A 21,756-nucleotide genomic window follows, 5' to 3' on the forward strand; every position below is an offset into this window, starting at 1 on the left:
CAGTAACTTAGATTCAGTAGCTTTCTCTAAGGTCTCACAGCAAGAAAATGGTTGAATCAGGACCTAAGGATGGTCTCAGACCCCCCAGCCCATATTATAACCCTGGGATAGAAATTTGGTTGCATCCTGTCTCGTGATAAGGAGCACCTGCCTGGATGACTAGTGAGGAAAATTGAAAGGCAAGGTCTTGAATCTGTTGGCAAGAATCCTGTGGCCTGTTAGCAATGTCGCCATGGGTGAGAGAATGGGGCTTGGCAGTACTACAGGGACACTGCCGGCCCTGCTAACCCCGGCCTGTACTACTTCTCTGGAGATTGAGAGTCCAGATTGAGGCTGTCAGCAGGAAGACTCAGTTCTTTCAGAGAGGGGTAATAGCATCTTGGCTTGCTTTATTCTTCCAGTCATACATCCATCCCCCGTCCCCTGTCCATCTATCCCTCCATCCCTTGAGTCAGCAAATCTATTGAAAGGTGTGTGTGTGTGTAAGGCACAGGGCTTGATGGTATGGGCTAAGGAGATATTTATGTGTCCTGATCCCACAGAGTGTAGTGGGGCCTCCTCGAATGATACTGTTGACATGGAGTTAGAAAGGAGAGGAGTGAGGAGATGGTCAATGCAGAGACAGGGTATTCTGGGAGACCATGCAAAGAGAGTCCGTGGTTTGCTCCTTCGCTCCTGCCTCCATGGCTTCAGAGGAGTGCCCAGCTGGCCACTGGCACAGTCTGCCTCTTTGTGTGAAAACCAGTGGAATCACATATGTGCTGCTCCCAGATGCGTCCTCGGCACCATCATTTTCCAAGCGGGAGGTTCTGTCATGGTATTGCCTGCCAAATCATGTCCAGAGGACTGAGGCCACTTGGCCAGCTGAACCAGGCTCTGCGCCTGTGCAGAGGACTGTCTCACTATAGAAGAGATCAGGCTGGGGATGGCAGGGAAGGGCAAGAGCCTGTGTGTGTGTGTATGTGTATTTAAGCTGGATTGAAGCCCTTTCCCGCTGCACTCTGTACTTAAGATATTTCCCTGGGTGGGAGACAAAGAGGCTTTGTGTGCTCTTCAAAGTGCCCTGTGCTGACTGTGGTATACATCCAGGGAACACCCAGCCCAAAGCCGTGACGTTGCCCCAAGTTCAAATCCAAATTGCACTCTGTAATGGTTAGAAATGACAAAGGATGGGTGGCAAGTCCCAGAGGAAAATCCCTGAAATCCAATGGGCCTTAAACAAATTTGAGGGCAAGGATTTGATTTTTCAGGTAAGATCTTTAAGAAAATATTATCAGATTCTTCATATCTGCACATACAGAAAAGTCAGTCTACATTTTGTCTGGCAAAGATTAGGTCTACTTTAAATTTTCTTTGAGGATTACTGTTGTTTTTATATTTAGCATATGTGTCAGGGAGAGGCACAGGGAAGCTGCTTGTCAGATGGTTTTCTTTCCTTTTTAAGCCTCACCTGCTCTTAAGAGCAACTGGCACTTTGTCAGCCACAGAATAATGCCTGGCATTCAGGCTAGTGTTTTAGATATAATTGAATTGCTGAGGTGCGTTAAACATTGCAGGGTTTTAAGCTGAGAAATAATTTAATGATGTGGCCTTTAGGATTGTTAATTAGCACTGTCTGTAGGAACATGTAACAATAACACCACCTACCGTAAAAGCGAATGTTCTACACTCCAGAACACTCATTTCTTTAGGGTTTCCCGCAGAGAAGCAGTCATTAACTCTTTTTTTGACAAACCCTTTTAGACATGCTCTTTAGGACCACGAATTCATCCCGATCCCTTCTCTACATTTATCCATGAGGCAAGCTAGCAAACAGAGAAGCATGGAGGACTGTGAACTCGGCCCTCCACAGTGGCACTGAGTGGTGAGGAGGTGACGGTCTTTCCCTGAGACAGCCCTGAGACACTGTCACTCCAGAGCCCAGAGAGAGATTCAGGCGAGGATGTGGGGATGTTGGAACCCTCGGTGCACTGTTGGTGAGCATGCAAAGTGCTGCTGTTGCTATGGAAAACAGTATGGAGGCTCCTCAACAAATAAAAATAGAACTATCATATGATTCAGCAATCCTATTTCTGGGTATTCATCCCCAAAAAAATTGAAACCAGGATCTCAAAGACATATTTACACTCCCATGCCCATTGCATCATTCACGGTAGCCAAGATGTGAAAACAATCTAAGGGTCCATCGATGGATGAATGGAGAAAGCAAATGTGGTAGATACAGGCAATGGGATATTATTCAGCCTTAAAAAAGAAGGAGATTCTGCAGTATGCGATAACATAAAGGAAACTTGAGGATGGTAAGCTAAGTGAAAAAAGAGCCAGTCACAGAAAGACAGATGTTGCATGATTCTGCTTCCATGAGGTATCTAAAATAGCCAAATTCACGGAGTCAAAGAGTGCCTTTGAGGAGCCGGGGGAGGAAGAGAGGCTTACTAATCAGAGGCCATCAATTCAGTTAAGTGGAAAAGTTCTAGAGATCTGCTGTATGACATTGCACCATAGTCAATAATATGGCATTTTACACTTAAACATTTGTTAAGAGGGGAGATCTCATATTAAGTGTTCTCACCACCATTAAAAAAAGAAAAAGTCATAGGATCAGTTATTTGGAGGCGAGGTGGTTGGCTCATCCCTGCCTGGCCTCCTGCAGAGAATGGTCAGCAGCTGATTTCTTCACCAGAGTTCAGGCAAGTCGGTCTGAGCCCCGAGTGAGGAGGGGCCCCCTCATACAGCAGGCGGCTACTTTCTTTGGCCTATTGAACGTGGAGGCTGATGATAATGGAAGAATGAATGTTTCCCATGCTTTTCTCCATTAACACTGCAACAGCCAAGTGCCCTTTCAATCATCCAGCCTTCTCCGAGGACACAAGTACTTTCTCTTTTTGTTCTGAAGACACTTTTCTTTTCCAGTGAGACCAAAGCAACTGCATTCAGGTCTTTGAACACTAGACCATGCCTTATCGTCTGTTCAGCCAAACCGTCCCATGGCCAAGGTCTAGGCCCTGACAGCTCCAACGAGAATTCTACCTTGGGAACCTCAGGTCTCCACAGCTGACTCACTGACCTCCCTTCCCCCCGGCTCTCTTACTCCTGTGTCTCCTGGCCTCATCTGGCCACCAGGCTGCAGATGGAGAATACCTGACATGAGGGCTGCCAATCCTTTCTGGCCCATGGTGAACAGTCCTGGTTGGTCATGCACTCTTCTCTATTGAGCACAGAGGTAACTTTGGAATCCTTCTCCATACAAGAGTCTATCAGTTGGAGCTGACAGCTGAGATGAAAGCCGTTTACCATTCCTACTCCAATGACTTGACCATTTTCTTTCAGCCTGTCAGACTAGACCCTGTGGTTGATCACTTGCGATGGTCATAGCACCCCTGTTCCCTTACACATGTGCATGTCCAGTGAGGTGTTCACTCTACTCTTATGCCCTGACTCCTGCGTGCTGTTTGAGTATCTCGCATTACTATGTGGAATTGATGCCATGCTGGTGGTTTCTACTTCAGAGCTGCCTTTGGCTTGTTCTTTAGTAGTATCTTCTTACATTCTCAAAGCAGCTTTCCAGAGCAGAACCTGTTCTTTCAGTCTCCCCCTCTCGCTCTGCTCCTCAGCTGTTAACGTCCCTTCCCATTTCATGGGGGAAACTGGTAGTGGCTCCCTTGGACTCCTCTCTCGGCCTCTTCCTCTGCCTCCCACACACACCCTGAACTCCTTCTGCATCTCCCACTTGAGAGTCTTTATCATAACTCTGCTTGGAGCACTGTGTCCTCCCTTTTCTCTCCCCTGTGATGTTCCCTTTTCTTTCACACTCAGCCACAGCTCACCTACCCGCTAAAACCTTCCTTGGTACACTGTCCCTCACCACAAGTCGACTTGGAAGTTCCCTCCTCTGTTTTTCCACTGCATCTCCTCCCTACCTGGCTTAAGGTATTTATCCTTGCGAGTTGGCATACCTCTCCCTTCTAGTCTGACTTTCATTCCAATCCTGCCCAATGCTGGAATGTGGCAAGAGTGCAAGTCATATTTGTTGAGTAAATAAATGAATGAATTGGGACATTGAGGCAGAGAATAGCTTTTGCCCATCTCCCAGAGCTGGCCATCCCCTTATCCTTCCTGTTAAAGTTCTTTATCTGAACTTCTCTTTTTCAGTGATTTTTATCATTTTTTAGCATTGGTTTTAGTTATCTATCGACACAACTTATCATCCCGCCCACCCTGGGGGCCCCTTGAGGCAGCTATCCAGATCTCAATCAACTATGTATCTCCCAAAACGTATACGTAGTATATCAAGTATATCACACATGATGTATTAATGTTTGTTGAGTGCATGAGTTGTCCTTATATTGCTTTGCTCCAAATAAGAGATCCACACAGGTGTGTTGAATGAAATGGAATTTAACTCTTGTCAAAAAAATGTCAAAATACCTAAAAAGACCAGAAACCAAACTGGACTATAAAGTGCATGAGGGCAGGGATGGTGTGCCTGTCTTGTTTTTATATTATTCTTAGCAGAATGATGGACAAGAGATTGGTACTAACAAAAGATTTGTTGATTAAGCAACAAACATTTTTTCTCAGACCCTTTGGAAGAAAGCAACCCCAAGTAGCTGAGGGTAATTCTATGGTCATTTTTTGTGAAGTTCCCCCGAACAGATAGCATGTTTTCTCCAAATACAATTCACCAACCGAAAGTCAGGAGGGGCCATTGTCTTAAGTACCTTACTTTCGTTGTTCATTGAACAAAAAATCCTTTTGGTTTAGGCTAGAGTTAGACATATATATGTATATATATTTTAATCCTGAGGCTCTGACATGGTGTTCGGGTTTCCAGAATCACTCACTCAGATGGCCAGACATGTTATCTTTCCTGCTTAAACACTTTGCTTGATAGATGGAGTCTGGCGCCCTTACACGCAAATGCATTCCCAAATGGGAGAGTGGCTGTATTTCAGCAGCAGTGAGGGAGTGGGCAGTACTCTGTCAGATCAATTATGGACAAGGCCCATCTTCTCCAGGGTTCCCTCAATTTTTTTTTTTCTCCTGACAGTTCACCTTGTGCCCAACCTTCTGTCTCCTGGAGTCAGACCTGAAGACAATCGCATGTCACCGGCTGTCTTCCCTCCTGAGAACATGACACAAAGGAACACTTCCCTGTCAAATTCTTCATTATCTTTCAGATGACTTTCCCTGATTTCTAGGATGGGCACTTAGACCTGTTGGGGGTAGATAGACCTTCCTTATACTTTCACTTTCACACCGTGAGGAACACCGTTGCTCCTTAGTTGGGTGAGTTCAAATATATGAGGTGGGGGTGCCTGGGAGGCTCAGTCAGTTGAGTGTCCGACTTTGGCTCATGGTTCATGGGTTCCAGCCCTATGTCAGGCTCTGTGCCTGGAGCCTGCTTCAGATTCTGTGTCTCTCCCTTTCTCTGCCCCCCTCCTTCCTGCTTGTGCTCTGTCTCTCTCTCTCTTTGTCTTTCTCTCAAAAATAAATAAACATTAAAAAATATGAGGTGCCATGTCACAGTGACCTTGAGATTCTCCTAGTTCACTTCATTTTCCCTTTCTTCTGAAGTAACTGGAGCTCTGACCACAGTGAACGGGACAAGCCACCACTGGGCTTGGCGCAGGGGGTTCTCTGTCAGCCTTTTTTCTCTTTTGTCTGGGCCATAGGGTGAGTGGTGGTCAGGGGAGCTGTTTGGCTTCCTGGCAGACATTGTTTTTTTGTGAAACTTCATAAAACCCTCTCCCAGGGCGAGCCGAGGAGATGACGGCATCACATTCTTTTATTTCAGTCAACTTTTCATAGTCTAACTTGGCAGAAGCCTGTCCAAACATAATGAGAGTGGGCTGGCAGGGGGCACCGTCTAGGGTGTCAAAAAAAGTAGCCGCTCCTGTCCATTTATAAAAGTGCAAGGTGGCAAACAAGGTCAGCTCTCCCTCAAAATATTTTTGCAATGTGTCCACTTCTTCACAGCTCTTGCTTGCCCTGAATTCAAGCCAACACTACTTCTCCAGTTGGACTCCTGCAATGGCCTCCCCACCAGGCTCATGACCCATCCAAATAGCAGTCCAAATCATGTTTCTAAAATGCACAGCATTTGAAATGCTTAGAACCCTTTCATGCCTTTCCCTCTTACTTAATGTCCAGCTCCCCATGAATGCCTGCCAGGCCTAGGAGACCTGCTCCCCTCCTTTCAGATCTCACCTGGAGCCACTCCTCCCTCCCTCAGTATATTCTGATCACAGTGGACCACTCCCCTTCTGTGGGTGCACCAGGATCCTTCCTGCCTTGTGTCTCTACACTCACCACTTTGCCTGCCTAGAATCTTCTCAGCTATGCTTTTGCATGGTTACAACCTTCTTGTTATGGAAGCCTCAGTTTACAGCAAGCTTATCATGGGACACCTCTCTGACCACCCACTAGAAAGTCAACCCATCCAATGTGCCCTGTTTTATTTTCTTTATTGTACTCATGTCTACCAGGGCTTTTCTGGTTTATCTTATGTGTCTCTCATTTATAAGCTGCCCCTGGAAGAATGTTATTTCCAAGATCATCACTGTGTCCCTTGGGTTCAGAAAGATGCTTGAGATGAAGCAGGAGCTCAAAAACTATTTGTTGAATTTTGAAAGAATGGATGCATTCCCTGAGTCTTTTCTATGTATACTTAGATTGTTTGCCCAGTTATACCTTTTATTTGTCCTTTTCTTCAAGAAACATCTAGGATGTAGTTGATTGGAGCATGGTGTCTAGAATCTGATAATGTTGAGTTCAAGGTCTCACGTTGCCACATGCTACCTGAGTAACTCTTTCCAAGCCTCAGTTAACTCATCTCTAAAATGGGGATAATAATAATAATAGAGCAACCTCCCATGCCAGTTGTTAAGACCAAATGGTATGATATTTTACTGGTATCTGACATATAGTAATTGCTCCATCAAAATAAAAATTTGGTCAGTTTATGAAGGGTAGAGTGGATTCAGGTCAAATGCCAAGGTGGTGCCTGGTTTGGGGCTTCATGAGCAAAAGCCACTTTGTCTGTCTCCCAGTTTCCTGGGTGGCTGGGTTTGCAGAATGGAGAGGAAGAGGGGAAGCAAATCTGGCAATCTGTAGAGAGTCTCTTCTAGCACTTCTGATAAGCATGAGCCCAGGGGCTGTCTCATTTGACTTCCTCTTACTCACTTTCCTGTCTGGCTGGCAGTCACCAGGCTGGAAGCCATGCTGGGGCCCCTCACTGGTGGGTCAGTGTGTTTTATTTCCCCTTAGTCCTCTCTAATGAAAAGCACTCGCATCCAGTAAATCTTTCCTTTGCTCTTATTAAAGCACTTGATGTTGGTTATTGAGGTCTGTTCTGAGCTAGGTGAGAATCAATAAGGTGATCCACTTAATCACTTCAGCAATCAACAAGCTATTTTCTTAGTTTGCACGCTGGCCAGTGCCCACAGAGCCCTCGTCACCAACGGAGCAGCATGGAGACTTCCCCCCTTCATTTCCTCTCTCCCTGATGACCTCAGGGAGCCCCAGACCTCTGAGCCAGCTCTGCTCTCTGCTTGCTCTCTGCTCAGCTGTGTTTGGCAGGATAATGACCAAGTCTGTGTTTCTGGAAAATAGTCCTTGACATTAAGGGCTGTGAACAGTCAGTACCTGATTACAGATGGCCCCGTTTTGCCACTGTGTCTTTGTCTACCCTGCAACTGTGTAGAATGAGGGTTACCTCGTTCCTGCAGAGCAACGCCTTTCTCCCATCTCAAGATTCAAATCCCACCATTGCTGGGAAGCCTGCAAGCCCCCAGGAAGACTCAGTCACCCGCCCCTGGTAGTATTTTGAATACAGGTCTACTCCAACACATGTTGCACCATATCTAGTTCCTGCTCTGTTTTCCAGCCAGTCTGTGGTCTTCTTAAGGGCAGAATCTGTGTCTAAGGCATCTCTGTATCAGACCCACCCTCATGCCTGGCACACAGTAAGAGCACAGTTGTGTTTATTGGAAGGAAGGAAGGATGAGTGGAAGGAAAGAAGGAAAGAATTGATTACTTTTTATAGTTCTGGAAATGAGAACAGGTTCAAGTCCTGGCATTGCCAATACTTACAGGGTGACCTTAGGCAAGATATATATAATCTAGTTCAGCCTCAATTTCCTTATCTGTCAGTGAAGTAGATAATCCTGCAAATTCCTTCCAGCTGTAACATTTTGTAATCTTATGCCTCTAAGCCTAGGTTTCAATTCTTTCATACCCAAAGCCATTTTTTGTAACAAGTATTTTGAAATCCCTTTTTGCCAACATGAAATCAAATGCTCCCATAATATGATCTATCTCCAACCAATGTTCTAACTATACTGTGAAAGGAATATGATTTATGATAACACAATGTATGTTCCTTTAGGTAACAGCATGTCAAGGACCTTGCTAGAAGACGAAACTGAAAGGTCAGATGCTTGTACATACTTCCATGAGAATCACTGGATGATTTGTTACCATTATTAATGAAATCATGTTTAATGATAAAGTTTTAAACAAGCAGCATGCGGCTTTTCCAGAATTGACAGAGTAGTCACATGGTGGAAAATTCAGGACGTGTAACACAAATAATAAGCTTGGATAGTTATAAACAGGCTTTTCACCATGTGAATATCAACTGGGACATTCACAAGTTCTCTGGGAAGCTGGAAGGTTCTTTATAGTGCAGGCCTGTCCCTGACATTGAGGGTTTCTAGAGTCTTTGGCCTGCTGCTTACCAGCAGGGCCTCCACGCATTCTGCCGGCCAACGACCTCCCCACCTACCAATATCCAAAATGCTGCCTACAGGATGGTACCATCCCCACTGAGAACAAGTACTCTCAGCTTTGAAACATGATGTGAAAGGTTGGCTTTACAGGCGTGGGTGGGATCTGTAGTTACACAGGGACCCCTGTTCTTAGAAGGGCTCTATGCTTGGTTTAATACTCTGCTGTCACTGCCTTAAAATCCTAATGAGTTCTGAGCAAGCGGCCCTGCATTTTCATTTTGCACTCGGCCCTGCAAATTATATAGCCAGCCCAGGCTTGTATCTTGCTAAGATCCTTGCATTCCCAAGTATATTTGAAAGATACTTAGTGTTCAAATGATTGCCTTGTTTTGCCTACCAGTGCTTTTTTTTAATCAGATAGATTATCTTGATTTTTATTTGTTGATTGGTGATCAATTCTCTCACACATGAAACCAATGCATATTGAACTTCTATTACATTTGAGGGAGGCTCTGGAGTCAGAAGACCTGAATTTTAATCCTGAAAGATGCTTGAGTTCTATTTCTTCAACCTGGTATCACTAATAATAACTAACCTTACTGCACAGAATACCTGTGAAGGCAAAAAGATACAGTATACTTGGAAGTAAATCGGCACTATCATGCAAATGTCAATTGTTAATTTTGTTTTTGTGCTAGTCTTTGTCTCTGGAGTGGAATTTCCTCTTTTTTTCCCAGTTAGATATCATCGGACATGACACTCTTGACAAGGCACCCGATATTAGCTTTCCTATGAAAAGCAGGAAATGATAGAATAATTGGACCCAGCAAAATCTATCAATTTGAATTTCAGTAATTTGGAATTTATGATAATGCATAAAAGAATTTCACCCAAAAAAACAAAAGTGTGTTAAATTCAGTTAATCAGAGGACTGTGGATGTTTTGGGCTAAAATGGACCTCAAAAAATTATCCAGTGCCTCAATCTGCTAGAGTGCCCTTATTGACTATTCATAGAGTCAGCTTTGGATAACTCTCATGATGTGTGCTGTGGAAGCATGTGCTTCCTATGCTAAGAACATTTAAAAAAGCAATTTACCAGGCTTCACATGCTAATTACAAATTAGTCTCATCTACTCATTAAAGCAGGGCAGGACAGCATGCCTTCCACTTGGCAACACTTATTTAATCTTCTTGCATTTTGTAGTCACAAAACTGCTAAGAGAAGACATAATTTATAATCCATACTTTTCACTAATTTAGCTCAACCCTAAGCAATTAATTTTTTATTAGTAAGGTATTACCATATTAAGAAGAAATAAAAAATATAAAGACTAACTTTAAAAAGTGTGATGCTTTGACTCCACTGGGAGATGGTTAATCAGTTCAGAGATGGTTCTGCAGCAACACTTCATGCTTCAGAGAAAGATAAAAGCTGGTCTTGCTCTAATTGGTGGGAGTTATGGACCGAGTCACAGTACAGGCCAGGCACGGTGTCACATCTGGGATGATCCTCACCCTGCCCTTTACAGGAAGAGAAAAGGCCATTGCATTTGGAGACTGGCGTTCTTCGCTTTGAGGTGCCTTTATGGAAATAGAATTGACCCCAGCCAAATTTTTGTATCGATTACTTGCTGTCTATACTAAATAGCGGAGGGTTTAGAAATTAATAGTTTTGATAACATGAAGGGAAATGCAGATTTTATTTAGATGGATTATATATACAAACCTATTTATTTGCACATGATGTGTGTGTGTGTGTATGTGTGTGTGTGTGCGCGCGCGTGTGTGACATGAAGGATGAGGAGGTCAAACAGTCATGCTCTTTGAAATACTGCCAGGGCGGGCTATTGTATAGCGTTGGAAGCATTCAAGCACTTCACAAGCAGAATGTCCTTGCTGAAAGGGGTGTGAAACCCTCCTCCTGCTGCTGAAGAAGCTCGCAGAATGTAAAGCAATACAGCGGTCTTAAAATGGGGGGCAGATGATTCAGGTTAGAGAGACAGGGAGCTGCAGCAAAACACTGAAGGCATTTTAAGAGGGTGTTGGGGGGGAATCAGAGTTTTCTCTAGAAATACATTATGTAACCTTTCTGACCTAGTATTTAAAGGCTGAGGTCGAAGGAGGTGTGTGGCAAAGACTAAGGCTTGTCCGTAAGGGGTCTTAAGCAAGAAATGGGCATTTCTGCTTGAAGCGTGGGGGACAAGGGCGTGGGTCCCAGGGACAGAGCTGTCCTGTGGCCTCATTAGTTGTGACAATTCTTCAAATCCTGCCAACCACCTGCCTTTGGCTCACTGCAGAGCTCGTTAAAAATGCTAATTCCTCAGCCCCACTTCAGGTTTGCTGAATCAGGACTATGTATTTTTAACAAGCTTCCTCAGTGATTCTTAAGTCACCCTGAAGGCTGAGAATCAGGTCTTCTGGGAGGAACCGAGTAAGTATTGGTTTAATGTCTCTCTCCTCCGAAGAATATGAAGTCCCATGAGTATGAAGGCCCATGTCTTGTTCTGGCTCCTAGTGTATTCCATCAAGAATGAATGAATGAATAAATGAATGAATGAAAGAAACTACAAACTGACACCACAATCCACAATATATCACTTATTGTTCCTTTTCTTTTTGGTAGTAGAGCCAACAGATTTTAATTCTTATTTCAGAATTGGATAGGACATTTGCAATGAAATTCATTATATATACCTATATATATTTCCACACACATAAATCTTGCCTTTAAAAATCTTAAAGCATTGTTGTATATGGGGATCTTGAGTAGGTGTGTTCTTCCTGATGATGATAGTGAAGATTTGGCATCTGGTGTGCAAAGCACCAGGTGTGTGTAGCATCCATCACAGGATTCTTTCTTAATTAAAGTTTGTTTCTGTCTCTGCTATGTTTTTCTCAAGTTTTTATTTATTTTTGAGAGAGAGAGAGAGACAGAGCATGAGCAAGGGAGGGGCAGAGAGAGAGGGAGTCACAGGCTGAAACAGGCTCCAGGCTCTGAGCTGGCAGTCAGCACAGAGCCCAACGCGGGGCTCGAACCCACGAACTGCGAGATCATGACCTAAGCGAAAGTCGGACGCTTAACCGACTAAGCCACCCAGGCGCCCCAAGTCTCTGCTGTATTTTACACACCTTGTCAGAGAGGTACCGCGAGGGAACATGTATGAACTTCCAGTTAAAACCCGGAGGAAAGAGTTCAAAGAAGAGTCCATCACGTTGTGGTGGTTTGAACATCTTTCAACTGCCTCCCTGTTACATAACCTGAGGATACAGTGAGGCTGCAACTCTACCTCAAGCCCTTCTTCCCCAGACAGAGGTTGTTTCATAAAACCCACTCAGGCCTTTCTTCTCAAGTTTTTCATACACTTTTCACCAGAAAAAAGAAATCATTCATATCTAACAAAGGGTCTTGGATTCTTTAGATAGTTTCCATTATAAGTTTTTGGCACTGCTATTACCCTGGGCTCAAGTTACCTTTCTGATCCCCCTTCTTTCATCTGCTGAAAATGGATTATTTCCTTATTAGCCTGAAACCATTACTGTTCGCCGGGAGCAGCCTATGCACGAACAATGTCAAGTCTGGAATATCGCTGGGGATCCACAGTTGTCCAGAAACTTGCCTTGAAAAAACCAGGTTTCCCGAGAGTGGGTTGGTAGTGTGAGTTCCTGAAAGGGTTATGATCACCGGGAAACTTTCCAGATCTCTCTATCTTGAGAAAGCTGAGCTTTGCTGACATGTGTTGGGAAAGCATTTTCTGGGGAGCCCTGGGGTTCTGTAGTGATCCCTCATGGCCCTGCCCCATTAGGGGTGCCTGGGCCTCGGCAACATGTTGAGGAGACCTGCCTGTGGGTCTCCAAGTCCTTGATACTCTGCTTTAGTCAGAGTCCTTCTCCTTGGAATGATCTGAACATTGAAATTCTGCTTCTTAGTTCATTTGAAAGAAAAGAACCCTATTCCTTCATATGTCAGCAATCCCTTTTACAGAATAGCTCAAATTGGAAACATTTCCTAAGGTTCTTAACCAGGGTCAGTGGGTACTACTCAGGGATGTATGAATTTGGGTGGGAAAAAATAACACTTTTATGTTCACTAACCTATAATTGAAATTTATCATTTTTAGTAATTATGATTATAGGCCAGTCACCGTCGTATTAGCAAAACCCATGTCTATGTCCCTAATAGAAATCACAATTATTTTCATACTGCATTGCAGTTGTTGAAGGTATCTGGAAACATTACTCACATATACTGTTATTTTGAAATTCTAGTAGTCATTAGTTTCTCTGATAGAACTTCTTTTTTGATACATTAATAAAGAAGCACTTGCGGTGCCTGGGTGGCTCAGTGGGTTAAAAGTCTGACTTCGGCTCAGGTCATGATCTCATGGTTTATGAGTTTGAGCCCCCTATTGGGCTCTGTGTTGACAGCTCAGAACCTGAAATCTGCTTTGGATTCTGTGTGTGTGTCTCTCTCTGCCCCTCCCCTGCTCATGCACTCTCTCTCCATCTCTCTCTCGAAAATAAATAAGTATTAAAAACATTAAAAAAAAAACACTTATATTACCAAAGCACAGTGTTTTAAATACTCTGATAACTAGAACTCAGTATTATTAGTGTATCTGGTAGTTCAATACATTTTCTTTTATGCATTAAAAAGAAATTATTTTATTTGAGAGAGAGAGAGAGCACATGAGTGGAGGAGAGGGGCAGAGAGAGAGAGACAGAGAAAGTGAGAGAATCCCAAGCTAAGGTTGGAGCCTGATGTGGAGCTCGATCCCACGACCCTAGGATCATGACCTGAGCAAAACCAAGAGTCTGGTACTCACCCAGCTGAGCCACCTAGGGGCCTCTAAAAAGAAATTATTCTGACAAGAGTTTCATGGGCTTCCCCAGACTATTAAATGGGTCTACAGCACAAAAAAGATTAAGAAACTCTGAAAGCAAGTCGATGTCTGCATTCTGTCATTGTAGTAGCTAATGGGTTAAAATAAGAGGTGAAAAGGGTCCTAGACTTGAAATCACAGGACCCAGGTTTCATTCCCAGCTCTGCCACTTGTCAGCAAAAGAGCAGATTGTGAGCTCCTTGTCATTATAGAGAATAGCATCCCTGTGGGGTTATTGGGAGGGTTAAATAAATGGCGTGGGATCCCCCAATCTGTGGTCTCCCCATCTCACTTCTTCTATCACAAATATGCATGCACTTTCCTTCTGGAAAAAAAAAAAAAAAAAAGATCCTGACGTTGCTACCTCACCCCTGCCTATAGGATTTTGTCCAGCTTCTGAGCATGGCATAAGGGCCTTACCCCACCTTGCCTCTGCTCCCTACTAAACCATGTTGACCACAAAGAACTTTTTCCACCTCTTTGCCACATCCTCCATTTCCTTCCTTTGGATCTTAGACCACAAGTTGCTTGTGCCTGTAATGTCTTTCCATCTTGTTCATCTAGAAAACCCCAACTCAAGTCATGATGCCTCTCTGCAACCGTTTCTGCTTCTCAAGGCCAACTCCCCCATCCGCCATGTGTCTAAGGACTTGCTCTGTTCCCCTATGATAACATTCACACATATCATATTAATTCATTTGTTCTATGTCTTGTTCTGTCAATCTCCATTATATCATGAGTTTTTCCAAGCTTGGGATATGGAGCTGTGTAAGGGAAGAAACTTGCGCACCTAGAAAAAACGTGTTTATATTATCATTGCATCGAATTGGTTTTAACTGTGATCATTCTTGTATTTTGAAATTCCAGATACCATGGGGGACTTGAGGTTTTTATGTGAATCCAAAGGTGGTGTTTATAAAAAGTTGAGAATATTTGTCTCCTGAGGAAAATGGAGTAAAAAAAAAAAATCAAGAATGACAATGCATGGGATAAGTTCTGGGGAAGCTCATAGGAGGAGGCTTAGCTGGGGATAAGACCATCTTCCATGTGAAGTTCTACTTTATTTTCCCTCCTGAAATAATCTTGCAATAAAATCTTTACCTTTCTCCTTTCCTTTCAGCTCCATAGAATTCTCTAGAATGAGCCTGCAATCTTCCCTCCTGCCCTGCTCTTGGTTTCAGATTCTTGGCTTTCAGAGGGAGTATTTTGGCTAGAGAAGTCACTGGCTGGTGGTGGGGCTATTTCATCCATCCACCTGGATGCTGGTTCTGAAATCCCCACAGCTCAAGGCCGAGGGACCATGGGGTAGACCTTCTGGGGTGTGAGCAGGCTGTGCTCCTGGGGGCAGAAGGGGGGAGAAGCGACCGCATCTGGTGAAGCAGATACGCACACCCCCTTGGACCTTATGACAAAAGTGTGAAGTAGATACTCTTTGCATCTTATAGATGAAGGAACTGAAGCTACACACACACATACACACACACACACACACACACTCACATGATATGCCCAAATTTCAGTGGTGGTGCTGGGGTTTGAACCCAAAATATGGGTTAATATGACTCCACAATCCACATTCTTTCTCCTGTAGCAAACTGTATAAATAGCACGTATTTCAGCCTCATATCCTTGTTCACCCTGTGGCCCTCGCTGGTCCAGGTGACCTTGGTTTCCCACAAAAAGGCTAGAAAAGGATGTTCACTCATCTTCAGCATTGTTTTGGGCAAATAAAAACAAGAGGCAGTATTTACAGTACGTGAATAGCTTTTTGGCTCATAAAATGCTGTCACGTAATCATCTCCTTTGACACCACATCTCCCCCTCCCAGCCCCCAATTTATAAACGAAGAAGTTGAGGCACAAAGTGGTTAAGTGACTTGCCCAAGGGGGAGATTTGTTCAATCATAAAGATGGGACTGAACTTTCTCTACTTTGCATTCTGACTTGAAAGGCAGAGAACATATGCTCAAGGGGGAGATCTCACTAACTTTCATGTCAGACCGTCCTCTTGCTAATTTAATCCTGTCATTCCCAGTTACATCCCTTTGGAAAACCACCACCAATTCTTTCTCTTTTGATATTTTCATGCTAAAAATATTTCCCGCACGGCCACCTCACTCTTTCACAAACGGGCAACTCAGTCCTCTCCCCACGAGTATACACAGCACTTCCCGCCTGTGCCCCAGCCCCCTGGTCGCTCTGGCTTCCCTTCCAGTTGGAATTTATTCAGAGCCTCCCACTGTCGGAGGGAGCAAGGAGGGAGGCAGTTATCTTTGTGGATGTGGGCTCTCCTCGATTCTTTGTCCGCGTGGCCATGTCCCAATTAGAGTGAAGGGCTCCCCAAAGGAGGAGGATTATTTAAGTTTTGTAAATGCTGCCCTCCAAAAACCACTTGACATAAATGTTTCATGGCTAGACTCTGTGAGGCCGGGACTGGAATAGTCAGCTGTGAGGGTGTTTATATTTGTGGAGCTCTCCTGAACATTTGCTGCGGGTTTCAAACAGCTGCTATGCTGAAGCTCTGGGGATAGAAGGATCATGAATATTCAGGTGAAGCCACCAGAATGAACAGCCGTTAATAGAATAAATGCCTAAACAGTTGTGTAAGGCTTATTAAGACCTATTGGGGCTGAGATAATAAATTCCCACTCTGACATGTTGCAACTACTGTCGCTTAAACACTTTGGACCACCTCTTCTGAACTGGAGGAAAAAATGATGTTAGTGCTCTGCGCGAACACAAAGAAACACCTGGAAGGCTTGGCAAGGGGATGAGATTTGGCAGAGATCGTTCTGTGTACCGGCGCATCCTCGGGAAAATGATGGGCTGTTCATTGTTCGTGTTGTCAAGGTTATCTCAATCGGCGACCGGCTGGACCGGGCACTGCCCTCACCCTGGAGAAAATTCGTCCCGACTCCGTCACACTGCCCGGACGTCAGCGGAGAGGCCACACAGACCTCTGTGGCACCGGGCCCAGCCATGGGCGTCCTCACCCGCAGCCCCTGCGGCTGGGGACCTCTCCCTGTGTCGGCCTCCTGCATCGTACCGCTGGAGGGACCAGATATAAATTAACATGAGGCTCTTTCCCCTTCTGCTCTAAAAATCCATAGTGGGAACATGATGCAAAGATTGCAAATGTAAAAGTGACCTTTCCAAGTGGCAACACCTGCTGTGTTAAAAAGTCCATTGCAGCCTGGGTTTGAAATGTGCACGCTGTAAACACGGGGGGTGTGGGGATAGCGGAGAGGAGCTGTTTTCTCCTTTGGACGTTAGCTGTCACATTGTGTTAGATGGAGTCAAACTGCTCAGTTCTGGCACCCCGAGTCACAAGGCATTAGCCAAGGGGAACCAGAAGAACTCACTCAGGTTCGCACCTAGAGGCAGGCTCAGTAATATTTGATCAGAAACCTGCTGTCAATTCACATAAAGGGCATTTGACTTCAAATAAAGGCGACTAACTTAATTAAGGAAGCTTGTACATGTAAGGCCACATTTGTTTCTCAGGAGCTGTCAGGGAGGGCTCAGACACACTGATCATGTTCACTTATTTCCCCCATCTCTGAAGACCTTATGGGTCCTGCAGAAGACCCTGAATCATCAGAAGTTTTGGGAAAGCACACCACAAGGAGATGCAGATTTCCCAGCGTGGCTTCGTAGATTGTAGGGCGATGTAGACCTGAGGTTGAGTCAAGGCCTGCGTGACCCAGGGCAGGTTACTTGACTTCTCCGAGACACTAATGTCTCATCTGTGACTCAGGCATTATTCTACCTATTCACGAGCTGACCTGAGGATTGAAAACATGTAATGCACCTGGTAAAGATACCGGCTCACGGTAGTTGCTCGACTAGTATTGTTTATTCTTTCATTCCACAATCATTCATGAGTCTGTTTACTTTTCCTCATCTCCATTCCACGACTTGAAAAGGGTTAGGGTTAGGAATTCCTCTTGCAAAGGCAGAGGTTAGCTTCTTTCTCATGTAGTTTCTGATGTCTCCATGCCTCTAACGTACTGGATAAATCAGCACTTCACTTAAACACCGGGCAAATGGGAGGGGAGCGGGGAGGCTCATGAGCCTTTTTCTTTCAGCCCTCCATAATCTACTTTCCAGTAATTGTGGGTGACCTGGTCATCAATATAAGAACAAACTCTGTTTCTGAATCTTTTGTGTCATGGTCAAAGTTCCAGAGGAAGCAGAGATGGAATAAATTAATTAGTCAAAGCATCTTTAAAAGAATTTTTTTAATGTTTATTTATTTTGAGACAGAGAGACAGAGAGAGAGAGAAAGCATGAGCAGGGGAGGAGCAGAGACAGAGGGAGACACAGAACTCAAAGTGGGCTCCAGGATCTGTACTTAGTACAGAGCCCGAGGCAGGGCTCAAACTCACAAGCTGTGAGATCATGACCTGAGCTGAAGTCAGACACTTATCTGACTGAGCCACCCAGGTGTCCCTCAAGTGTCTTTGAACTGGAAGGGCATTTCTTTTTCAAGAATGGCCAAAGGGTAGGGGGGACAGGCAAGTGACCAGGTAGCAGTGGTGCCTCACAAAGCCTGAGGGCTAGGACTGGACATCAGTCTCTCTTGAAGAAAGAGGTACCGTTTTTGTTCCCCTTAACAAATAAGTCAGGAGGGGATCCAATACTCATTGTTCTTCCAGAGGCAGATGGGAAAGTGACCCTGAAAGTCGGTCTGAATGGCAAAACCCCTGCAGAAGAGGGGGTAGAAAGCTTTCCTTCCATGTGTTCTCGATACAGTGAAGACAGTCATTTGTCTTCAATGACGCCTTGTGGCAGGAGTTTGGACGGGGTTGGTAGATGTGTTTAGGAAGCTGCCGGCAGCGCTTGCTTGCCTGGCCAACAGCAGGGGCCTGGCTGATCTGAGACCAGATCATTGCACCATTTCTCTTCCTCCTGCTTTTCCCTCCCCTATCCTGGGCTAATAGTCATCACATCACATACTTGGCTCCCCTCAGGACTGATCATCACTCCCTGGACTCTGATTTGAAGAGTTTCGCTCCAGGACGGAGATCTCTGAGAATTCCATCTTGTTATTTCCATCACACAACAGGTGTGCTCTCTGGGCAAACCCGTGATGAGCAGGAGTGCTCTGGCCTATGGATGCGACATGTTAACAATTCCTGCCCCCTTGCCCAGATCTCCATGTCACATGAAGCTACTCTACCATTTCTCTTTCCCTCTGAACCTGCACAAATAGTAAACAACACATGCTTTTCATTCCCATTCTGGAAAAGAAGAGCTGTTTCCAGTGAAAGTCTGTGCCAAGTGGAGTCCCTCTTTTTCCAAGAGGTTTCGGGAGGGAATGGTTTTATATTCATCCAACAAATGGGGGGGGGATGCAAAATGGGGGTTGCTTTATAGATAGTCAGTGCAGGATGGGACTGAGAGATGGCTGGCTTCAACCTGCCAGGGCAGGTGAGGAAATCTGGAGCCCAGAGGTTAACAACTGTCCCTACATTTGGGAAATCGCAAGAGAACCGGAGCTGCCCTTGGAACGAATCATAAGGATAAATTTCATTTACTGAGAACTTTGCTTTAGGTGCAGGCAATATCTCATTACCTCCGAACAGCCGTCTCCTACTCAGGTGAGGAAGGAAGGGCCTGGGGCAGATCGATAGGTCACCCAAGGTCACACAGACAGGAAGTGGCAGACTGAGGACTCATACGTGGGTCTGTGTGGTTCCGAAGCTGATGCTTCGACATCCTAGAGCACTTCCCAGTGCTCTTACCCAGAGGGGATGGTCCGTGAGGCCAGAGGAGAATTAAGGGTTCCATGCATGAAGTTGTCCAAGCAGAGCCAGCAAGAGTCAAAGAAATGAGGAGGCCGATCTGTGCTGAACTTCAGCGAGCAAGCCTAAGCCATTTGCTGCATCTCTTGCCATCTTTAAGTCAAAAACTCTTGTTTGGCCGTTGCGGTTAGAGGTGATTTTAAATACGTTCCAGATGTCACTAGAGGCTGGTGAGCCGGTCCCCGGGCATGAGGGATCTGGGCCATGTGTGCACTAGCACCCAGGGCTGGCTCAGGAAGTGGGTCTATCAGCTGAAAAGGTAATAAGCTTCCTTTTGCCTCTGGCCAGAGGAAACGTAAGGTAGGAAGGGGAGGGCTGCAGCTGGCTTGAGGTAGATGGGGGAGTCGGGGGGGGTGGGGTGGGAGGAGAGGGCAGATCCTGAAGGAAGGCAGCCTGCTTGTTTCTGGTTTTGCTCTGTGCACAAGGGGATGCATGATTTTTGGAGTCAGATAGACTTGGGTCTACACTTTAGCAGCTGTAGGGGGCAAGTGGCTTAATTCCTCTAAGCCTCCGTATACTCGTCTGTAAAATGGGGATCAATACCTGCCTTGTAGGGCTGTTTCGAGAATTAGGGAGAAAGCATTCAAAGAATCTGAGACAGAACATAGAAAACCTTAGCTGTTATATTTTTTACTTGGGGGCAGGAACAGGAATTAAACCAGTAGTGTTTAGATTTTTTTCTCCAATTCTCTCTCCCTGTTCAGAAGTTCCTGATTTTATTTTAAGTTTATTTATTTATTTTGAGAGAGAGAAACAGAGCATGTGAGCAGAGGAGGGGCAGAGATAGAAAACGGAGGGGGGAGAGAGAGAGAGAGAGAGAGAGAGAGAGAGAATCCCAAGCAGGCTCCATACTGTCAGCACAGAACTTGATGTGGGACTTGATCCCACAAACTGTGAGATTATGACCTGAGCTGAAATCAAGAACAAGACACGTAACTGACTGAGCCAGCTGGGTGGCCCCAAAGTTCCTAAATTTTTAAAGATAGTGGAAATATTTTAAAAGAGAGGACTATTTCTTGGTTTCCTGAATGGGGATGCCTATTGCTCTACAAAAAAAAAGAGCTACAGGGCATGGTGGGAGTGGCCAAGGGAGGGGAAGAGTCTAGAGAAGGTACAGGGAGGAGCGGGAGGCAGCAGCAATTGCAGGGAAAGGCACTTCAGGGAACAGAAAGATTTCCAAGGATGAGTCAGAGGGGATTCTACTTTGTGATATGAAATGTAAACCTCTCACTTCATTTCCATTAAGAAACCTTTGGTAAAAACCTGTATTACCCTTCAACGGGTTTGGAGTACGGTTTGTGATACTCATTGATGACAGGCGCCAGGATAAGTGGCTCACAGTAGCTCAGTTCCATTCAAATTACTTTCCAGGTTCTGGACAGGGTGGGGCAGAGTTACTCTGTTTTCTCTGCATATTGGCCCCTGTGATGAACTAAGCAGACTCACGGGGGTGGTAATCAACTGGCATGCCTGGATTGAGCTGCTTTGAAAGCGATGAAATTGGCAATTGCATGGATGGGTAAAAGTGATGAAGTTCATTCTCAGATGTGACGCCTTTGAAGCATTTCAAGAAAAGGGCAGCATTTTTAGGTGTCTGTCTCAATAGTACATGTAGGGTTGAAGAAAGTCAAAGAGGAAGAGCTCATGGGGCCATTTTAGTCCTGTAGTATGTGAGAGATGGAAGTCCCAGCAACATCATCAGTGGACTCTGCTCTCTGGGTGTCTTGGAAGGAAGTCTGCACAGGATGGGGAGAGCACAGAGGGAGCCCAAGCCAGCTCTGCCAACTCTCCTTGTGACTGCCATCCGGTCTTTCAGGTTCTTAAGCCCCTCTGCCTTAGAGCAGAATCAATAATGGTCCACAGGACCCGTGAGATCTACTAGGTTATCACGACAGTTTGTTGTACGCTAAAATGCTGCACAAATATGCAGTATGATACAAATAGGACAAAGCTCTAGACTTCACCTTGGCTCTGATGCTTCCAACTTTGGTGAACTTGGGCACCTCCTGTGACCTCTCTGAGCCTCAGCTTCTCTGAAGAAAAGCAGGGGCCGCAAAACTGACTCGGCTGGGTTGTTTTGAGGGTCCAAAAAGTAACATCGGTAAGTGTTTCATAAAGTGTACAGCGCTATCGATGTAAAGGCCTGTTGTCACTGTTTTTACTGCTTACGGATTTTAGTATTGATCTCCTGTAGATTAAAGAACAAAATGGAGCCTTTATATTAAACACCACGTAGGGCATAGAGCTTTTTAACGCCCTGAAACACTCATTTCCAGTAAGAGGAAGAATGTAAGCCTTTGTGAAATGAAACACTCTTCCAAACCATTTTATTTGGAC

The sequence above is a fragment of the Hyaena hyaena genome, unplaced genomic scaffold, assembly GCF_003009895.1.
Source record: "Hyaena hyaena isolate Hyena2069 unplaced genomic scaffold, ASM300989v1 scaffold_5, whole genome shotgun sequence".
Classification (NCBI taxonomy): Eukaryota; Metazoa; Chordata; class Mammalia; order Carnivora; family Hyaenidae; genus Hyaena; species Hyaena hyaena.